General features: G+C 37.8%; 1 pseudogene; it reads left to right on the top strand.

Moving 5' to 3' along the window:
* Nucleotides 1–24: 24 nt before the first annotated feature.
* On the top strand, nucleotides 25–667 carry LOC112862726 (L-lactate dehydrogenase A chain pseudogene; annotated as a pseudogene).
* Nucleotides 668–9,564: the final 8,897 nt, after the last annotated feature.

The following is a 9,564-nucleotide window of genomic DNA, read 5'->3' as shown; positions in this document are numbered from 1 at the left end:
ATTGTCACAGGCAAAGGGTGTAACATGAGTGAAAACTCCAAGCTCGTTATTATCACAGCTGGGGCACATCAGCAAGAGGGAGAAAGCCATCTTAAAGTGGTCCATCCTAATGTGAACATCTGTAAATTCATCATTCCTTATACTATAAAATACAGTCCAAAATGCAGGTTGGTTGTTATTTCCAATCCAGTGAATATCTTGACCTCTATGGCTTGGAAGATAAGTGGCTTCCCCTAAAACTGCGTTATAGGAAGTGGTTGCAATCTGGATTCAGCCTGATTCTGCTACCTAATGGGGAAAAGGCTGGGAGTTCACCCATTAATTGTCATGGGTTGGCCCTAGGGGAGCACAGAGACTCAGGGGTGCCTGTAGGGAGTAGAGTAAAGGTTGCAGGTCTCTCTGAAGAATCTACACCTGACTTAGGCACTGATGCAGATAAGGAACAGCAGAAAGAGGTTCACAAACAAGTGGTTGACTGTGCCTATGAGGTGATCAAGCTGAAAGGCTGCATCTCCTGGGCCACTGGACTGTGGCAGATTTGGCAGAAAATATAATGAAGCATCTTAGGCGGGTGCATTCAATTTCCACCATGATTGAGGGTCTCTATGTCCATTTGAAGGAGAGAGCAGATACGCTGTGGGGGATCCAACAAAAGCTGCAGTTCTAACGTTTTATTTATTTTTTTAATGTTTATTTATTTATTTTGAGAGAGAGAGCAAGGAAACAAATGAGTGGGGGAGGGGCAGAGAGAGAGAGAGAGTGAGAATTCCAAGTAGGCTCTGCCAGCACAGAGCCCAATGTGGGACTGCAACTCAGGAACCATGATATCATGACCTGAGCTGAAATCAAGAGTCAGAGGCTTAACCAAGTGAGCCACCCAGGTGCCCCAGTTCTAAAGTTTGCTAATGTTGTACCATTTCACTGTCTAGACTGCAACAGGATTTTAGTTGGAGGTTGTGTTTATTGCCTTATTATTTGACCTGCTCCTCAAGTACTAATATTAAAATGGCCTAGGATCAACATCCATTTCCTAAAGTTACAAACAGGAATGGTTCACACATCCCTCCAGCTGTATCCTAATGTTGGATGATACCTGTCTTGTGTCGTCCTAAAGTAGTTAATGTAAATAGCTCTATCACCTCAGCAGCACCACTGCCAATGTTGCATAGGCTGCAGTTGCTAGTCAAACCAGATGTGTATCTACTGTGTGTTAAAGAAACCTGGTCTCTTCACCCAACATGCCTCGTCCAACCTTTTTTTTCTCCTATCAATCACTTGCTGAGATCCAATGTATAAATTTAATAGTGCATATATTGTGCATAACTGTTCTAAAGGATCTTACTTTGTGCACAGGATATATCAGATGCCTCACTTGGAGGCCATAAAGGCAAATATTGAAATGGATCATCCTAAATAAACGATATATAATGAATAGATTTCTATTCATGACGTTGGCCAAATAATGTTACCTTACATTCTCATGGGGGTAGGGACTGTTTGTTACTTGATAAAAGAGACTCTGTTTCCATTAGCACACTGAAGCTTTTTGGTAGCTTTCTCCTTCTTGCTCCCCTCCCTTGTCACCTGTCCTTTGCATACACACATGCACATCCTCCTTCCTTATATATTATGCCAAATGTTTCTGGATCTTAGTATTTCCCCCAAGTATGGAATAGGAAAAATGTTAGTTCTAAGATTTGAAGAGCTTTATGTGAGATTCTCTTGTTTTCAGTGAGGACTCTCAGATGTTCTTTTGCCTCTTGCACTGTTCAAACTCACAGGCTGCAGCATCACATCTGAGCATGTGGTGGTCATGATGCTTGTGTAGCTTTGAAAATGAACACTGGGGTTGGTGCCCAGAACCTAAATGAAAAAGGCAGTAGACCCACAAGTCACTTAATGTGCCTTGTCCCTCCTGCTTCCTTCTCTTCTGGCTAGTTTCTTCTCAGACCTATATTTACAGATGGAACCTGAACATGCAAACCAAATGATTTTGCTTTTGAACAGGAAATGGATGGAAATGTTTGCAAAGAAAAGATTTAAAATTGTTGGACACTTTTTGAGCTAACTATTTTGGAGGAAAATGTTTATGCTGCCTCTGTTATGTTTTTTCTTCTCCATGAAAATACTATAACATGTAGGAAACTCAGACAGAAAATAGTCTGTAAATGCATATTTTTATATGTGGGCTGCTTACCCAGTTTTCTTGTTCTGAACACCAGAATCTTGATTAGATGAATGAGGTATAACCTGCCCAGTTCTGATTTTTATTCAAAATACAGGTTCTTTACCTTTTTAGGGTTGCAAGTCTCTTTGAGGATCTAAAGAAAATGATGGGCCCTTTACCAAGGAAAATTCACATACTTACATGCAATTTTGCGTAGATCTTTAGTCTTGATTCAAAGATCCCCTGCAAGTTTATGCATGTGAGTCCATTTAAGAGTCTTGACCTATGGCAAGGGATTTTGCTTACTCTAGACTTTATAAAGAATTAATTGAGAATAACTGAACCCATTCATATTATGAAAAAAGCTGTATATTTCACTAAATTATTAACCTAACAGTGAAACTCAGATGAATGGCAGTGGTTTTGTCACAAACTTCCCATTTCCTGCTCACTGGGGAGTCTAGGGGATATAGTCTCTTCCCTGGGGTAGCTTGGATTCCATGGTTCCTCGAGCTATAACAGCACCTGCTGCTCTTTAGAGCCATACTGGGATGTACATGTTTATATTAGGGATGTAACTCACTCTTTATTTATACACTTGTGCAAATTTCTTTTTTTAAGTACAAACTCTCTCAACTGTATTGCTAAGGAGTTCTTTTTCTCTCTTAAAAAATGCCTGCTATCAGTAAGTTCCCAAAGGACTTTTCTCTCTGTTTGCAGGAAGCTGCAGTTTACGACCTATCTTTGTCTTGAGTGTATTCCATCACTCTTTGTTCTGTGCTCCTTGCTATCCTTAGGGGTTGGAAGAAGTTTTGAAACACAATTTTGCTTGAAAAAAAAAAGCCTTTGTAATTGAGGTTTGAGCTACAAGCAGATCTCTTGCCCCAAATAGGGTAGAAACATGTAAGCCATTACACCTCCCGTCCCTCTCCCCCAACCACTGACTGAAGCATTTAGGGTGCCCCCATAACTCATTATGCTTAATAGGCAATGACAGATTGAGCAGAGAATGTAAGCAGAAAGTAAAGTTACTGTATTTCATAGTTATCCAGTCTCACCTCACACACCTTTACCGAGATACTTTTAAAAATTTGCTTCAGGCTGATGTTTTAAGGCAAAGCTTTATGTGGTGAAACTACTTGAGAGCCATATCCAAGCAAATACATTTCAAAAAGGCAAAAATTATTTCTAAGGCCTGTAAGTGTAAAGACAGTTAATATATTCACTCATTCTTTAATCCATTAATTATGTGTTATATGAAATACAGCAAATGTGAAGTAAGCCTTCTGCCTTCTCAAAAATTATTGAATGATAAAAATAAAGATTTCAGATAAGAAATCAGCTATTAGCTTTGTATTGAATCGGTGTAATAGGCCCTGTGGAATGTCACTTTTAAGCTTCTAGTAATTTAAAAATGTGATCTTGGGAGCTAGTAGAAGCTGGTTCCAGCACATCATATATCAAGTATCCATCTTATTGGGTTTTCTATTTTCACTGGTCTATTCATCGTTTCATTGGTCTATTTGTTTCTGTGTTAACTGATACAGATGAATAATAAGTATTGGTAGGCTAAATCTTCCCATTTTATTTTGGGCGAAGGGGTGTTGGGTATTTGTGGGGTTTTGTTTTCTTGTAAAGGAGAGCCATGTAGAATCTCTTGTTCAATTTAGATTCTATTGAATCAATACTAACTCTGTTAGGAACCTGAAATGCAACCTCCTGCATGGAACTGGTCTTCTGGAAGATAAAAGAAGACCTGAAAGGAAAGAAGTAATCACTTTGCCCGAGAATATCTTAAATCTCTGCATTGCTGTTTTGGTGACTTCTCTGGCCTCCACTGCCCACAGTAGAGTTTGGTCTATAATGGCATGACATTTCTTGACACTTTCAAAGAGAAGAGAAAAGGAGAGGTGCTGTTGAGGTTTATTTACTATTTTGTTTTACTTTATTTATTTACTTTTTTTTAAAGGTTAATTTTCCACAGTAATTTCTAAAGTTGTGACTACGGGGTGGAAAGGAGGAATTAAGTTGCTATGAATTTTTAACTCATCTTTGTAAGTAGTGTGTGAATGACAGTGGAAGAGAGTTTCAAATTGAAGTAATGGATCCATGACTTTCACCAAGGTCATTTTTCAGGTTACCTATATTTATTTTTTCTCTAAATACCTAATACCATCATATGACTCAGAGTTAAAAACATCTTTACCTAACAAAATTATAAGTTTTCTTTAGATTTCCTATATATGAATAGGAGTTGAGACTTTCCTCACAAAATATATGGAAATAAATGTAAACCATTTTATTAAGTAGGCTCCATGCCCAATATAGGGCTCAAACTCATGACCTTGAGATCAAGAGTTGCATGCTCTACTGAGTGAGTCAGCCAGTGGCATCATAAATGTAAACTTTTCAGTGTACTTTGTTAACATAAAGGTTTTGGTCTTTTGGGGGAAAAGACATGAAATGGGAAAAGAATAGTCTTTTGAACAGTGGTCTTGGGACAAGTGGATAACCACATGAAAAAGAAAGGAATTGAATCCCCATATCACACCATATGCAGAAATTAATTCAAAATGGATCAAAGACCTAAATGTAAGAGCTGAAACTGTAAATCTCTTAAACGAAAACATGGGGTAAAATTTTGAGACCTTAGATTTGTTCACGGATCTTACTTATGATACCAAAACCGCAAATGACAAAAGAGAAACATAGATAAACTGGACTTTATCAAAATTGAAAACTTGTGCTTCAACTGACACTCCCAAAAAACTGGAAAGACAGCCTTAACAATGGAAGAAAATACTTACAAAACATATATCTGATAAGGATGTGTGTCTGGAATATATAAAGGACTCTTTCAACTCAATAAAAGGACAAATAAACCAGCTTAAAAATGGTCAAATGACCGTTGGAGATATACAAATGGCCAATACACACAGGGAAAGGTGCTCAACATCATTAGTCATCATGGAAATGTAAATTAAAACCAAAATGAGATGCTACTTCACATCTGTTAGGATGACTATAATCTAAAAGTTAGAAAATAAGTGTTGGCAAGAATGAAGAGAAATTGGAACTCTCATGCAATGTAAAATGGGTACGGCAATTTTGGAAAACAGTTTGACAATTCTTCAAAAAGTTAAACACAGGCAAATCTTCTAAAAGTTACCATAGGACCCAGCCATTCTGCTAGGTATGTAACCCAGAGAATTTAAAACACATGTCCACACAAAAATTTGTACACAAATGGGCATAGCAGCATAATGTAGTAGCCAAAAGGTGACACCAACCCAAATGTCCCATTAATTGATGAATGGATAAACAAAATGTGGTATTTCTACACAATGAAATATTATTTGACCTTAAATAGAATGAAGTACTAATACATACTACAACATTAATGGGCTTTGAAAACATAGTAAAAGAAGCTGGTCAGAAAGACCACAAAAAAGGCAATTTATATGAAATTTCCAGAATAGGTAAATTATAGAGACATACAGCATATTAGTAGTTGCTTAGGCCTGGGGGTATTAGGGAAATTGGAGGATAATATCTAAAGGATATGGAATTTCTTTCCAAAGTGATAAGAATTTTCTAAGATTCATTGTGGTGATGATTACACAACTCTTTGAATATTTTGAACACCATTGAATTATGTGCTTTAAATGGTGATTATATTGAATTATATCTCAATAAAGCTGTTATAAAATCCCCCAAAACCCAGTGTGATGGTTAACTTTATGTGTCACTTGCCTAGGCCATTGTACCCAGATATTTGGTCAAACACTAGCAAACTAGTTGCTGTGGAAGATATTTTTATATGATACTGACATTTAAATAAGTAGACTCTGAGTAAATCAGATTACCTTCCATAATGTGGGTAGGCCTCACCCAAACAACTGAGAAAACAAGAGAAAAAAGACTGATGTTTCCTAAGGGAGAGGGCCAGCAGACTACCTTTAGACTCAAGGTGCCACATCAAATTCTTCCCTGAGTCCCTAGCCTACTGCCCTTGCCCACAGATTCTGGACTTGCCAATACCTACAATCACATAAACCAATTCCTTAAAATCAATCAATCAATTCATCAATATCTCTCTCCCTGTCTCCATGTATGTGTGTGTGTGTGTGTATAAATAATATAATTATTATCTATTAAGTCTATTATCTATAAATCTATTAAAATCTAATTCTTTATAATGACATGTATATACAGCTATAACAACACACTTTCATTTTGCTACTGTTATCTACTGTTGTGCCATTGGTGTCTAAAGGGTAGTCTTGACTTGGTACTTACTAACAGGGATCAGAAGTTACTCCTGCAGAGTCTTACGACAACTCAGAAGAAAAAAGTGTTAATTTTAAACTTGTTGAAAAAGGAAATGTTTATTTAAATTCTGCTCCCAGTGCTTGCAGTACTTGGTCAAACCGGCACACACCTACAGGTATTGGCAGTATACGTGAGTACAATAATTGGAAAGCAATAAACATGAAGATTTATAAAAATGTTTCTATCTTTTGACTCACCACGTTCTAGGTATTCATCTTCAAAACTTACCTAGAGAATCAGAAAAACACTATGTACATATATATGTATATATAGTACATATATAGAAATCTATATATAGATCTGTAATTAGTAAAAAGGTGTAGTTACATTAGTTACATTATATAGTCATATCTATTATAGTTTTTTAGTTGTGGGCTAAATCATGTCCCCCCCCCCCCGCCCCGCCCACCGCTGCCAAATTCATGCGTTGAAGTCCTAACTCCCTATAGCTCAGAATGTAACCATGTTGGTAGATAAATTCTTATTCAGATAAATTTGTATTTAGATAAATTCTTATTGTAGACAAATTCTTTAAACAAGTAATTAAGTTAAAATGAGGTCTTCAGGCTGGGCTCTAATCCAGTATGACTCTTGTCCTTATAAGAAATGGAAATTTGGGGGCGCCTGGGTGGCGCAGTCGGTTAAGCGTCCGACTTCAGCCAGGTCACGATCTCGCGGTCCGGGAGTTCGAGCCCCGCGTCAGGCTCTGGGCTGATGGCTCGGAGCCTGGAGCCTGTTTCCGATTCTGTGTCTCCCTCTCTCTCTGCCCCTCCCCCGTTCATGCTCTGTCTCTCTCTGTCCAAAAATAAATAAATGTTGAAAAAAAAAAAAATTAAAAAAAAAAAGAAATGGAAATTTGGACACAAACATGCACACACACAGAAGAAAGACCATGTGAAGACAGAGGGAGAAGACATCCATCTACAAGTCTAGGAGAGGGGCCTTAGAAGAAATCAACTCAGGGGTGCCTGGGTGGCTCAGTCGATTAAGCGCCGACTGCAGCTGAGGTCATGATATCACAATCCGTGAGTTCAAGCCCCGCGTCAGGCTCTGTGCTGACAGCTCAGAGCCTAGAGCCTGCTTCAGATTCTGTGTCTCCCTCTCTCTCTGCCCCTCCCCTGCTCATGCTCTGTCTGTCTCTATCTCAAAAATAAATAAAAACATTAAAAAAATTAAAAAAAAAAGAAATCAACTCGGCCAACACGGTCTGTGGTACTTTGTTATGGCAGTGCTAGCAAACTAATACTAACATATAATACATAATTATAAAATTAAATAAATAAGCAATTATTATAATTATAAATAATTATAACTATTATAATTATAAAATAAGCAATTATTATAATTATAAAATTAAATAAAATCTAAATAGCAGCAAGATTATTTATTTCCAGCTCAGAGCTTGATGTGGGGCTCTGTCTTTCCACCATGAGATTATGATCTGAGCCAAAAATCAAGAGTCAGAACTCAACTGACCAAGTCACCCAAGTGCCCCCGATAGTAGGTTTAAGTTGATGTATCAATATGTTGGCCTACAATATAGTCATTAAAATGAAAATTATGATGACTTTATTGCAAAAGAGATTACAATAGGCTATCAGCAAACAATAGAACACTATTCAGCAGTCAGAAGAAATAAAACAAAAACTATGTACATTCACATGCAGAATTCTCCAAAATGTAACTGAGTGATTCAAACAACAACAACAATGTGATTTATAGCTTGATACTGTTAATACAAATGTAAAAGCACATCCACAATGAACAATATACATTGTTCATGAATAGGTATGCACTTAGATAAAGGTTAGATGATGTGTATTGGGAGAAAACACCGTAAGTGTATGAGCATGGGTGACTGTGAGCAGAGTCAGGGACTGGGGATCTGCAAGGAAGGGAACTGGCTAAGACACTAAGTATCCTGAGAAGCATGGAGGAACTGATGAAGGTAATGTGCCCAGAGGCAGAGGCAGCCAAGGAGGCTTGATTGCACCAATCCAACTGAGCCTCTGAAGTGCAACTAGAAACAAAGAGATGCTGGATGAAAGTTCAGAATACAAGAAAATCTATCTATTCTACAGTTAAACATCTATAAGAGAATTTATATGACTGAAGAAGAAATTGAATAACAGAAAAGTAGGTAAGTTGATGGTGGTAAAATTGGGAGTATATATATATATATATATTTTTTTAACTTTTTAAAGTTTATTTTTGAGAGACACAGAGACAGCATGAGCAGGGGAGGGACAGGGAGAGAGGGAGAGAGAGAATCCCAAGCAGGCTCTGCACCATCAGCACAGAGCTTGATGTGGGGCTAGAACCCATAAAACCATGAGATCATGATTTGAGACGAAACCAAGAGTTGGACACTTAACTGCATGAGCCACCCAAGCGCCCCTAAGTTGAGAGTATATTTTTAAACTTAATTCTTTATTTTTGTTTTGATGGGAGATTTTTTTCTTTGTTTTTTGGTCCTATAAATCAAGTTTCTGAGGCAAAATAAAAGAATGGAAAGTTGCCTTTTTAGTCTGAGATCTTCACTGTGGTATTCTGTTCTTTCCAGAGGGGAGAGAAACAAAACAAAACAAACAACAAAACAAAAAAGAATAACCTGGCTGTTGTCATCAACAAAACAAAATAGATACAATTTTCCAAAAATTCAAGCACAAACTTACCTGTTACCTAAATGATGTGCACAATTGAAACCCAAAGTGAATTTGCTTCATCTTTTTCATTCTGTTCCCCTTGTGTTTTTTCTTCTCAGTTCCATCTCCCTCTTTCCTGCTCTTTCTCCAACAAACACCTAAAGTAAGCTTTGTCCCTTCTCCTCGTACCCTGCTGTCAAATGTAGTAAAGAGAACAAAGAAAAACCAATTTGACTCTGACTGCTCTGAGACCTTCAATAGTCATCTTAGTCACTAGGGGAGGAGAGAAAGCCTGCCCACAGATGCCAAGTCGCTCCACTCCCACGTTCCCTGGGCAGTGTATGGAGCTGCCACCACAGCCAAATTTCCGGAGTGTGCTCTCTGTGGTGGAGACAATCCAGGGTAGGAGGTCACTTCACG

The sequence above is a fragment of the Puma concolor genome, chromosome B2, assembly GCF_028749965.1.
Source record: "Puma concolor isolate L17-30 chromosome B2, mPumCon1.1.hap2, whole genome shotgun sequence".
Lineage (NCBI taxonomy): Eukaryota > Metazoa > Chordata > Mammalia > Carnivora > Felidae > Puma > Puma concolor.
This window is presented reverse-complemented; position numbering and strand designations above follow the sequence as displayed.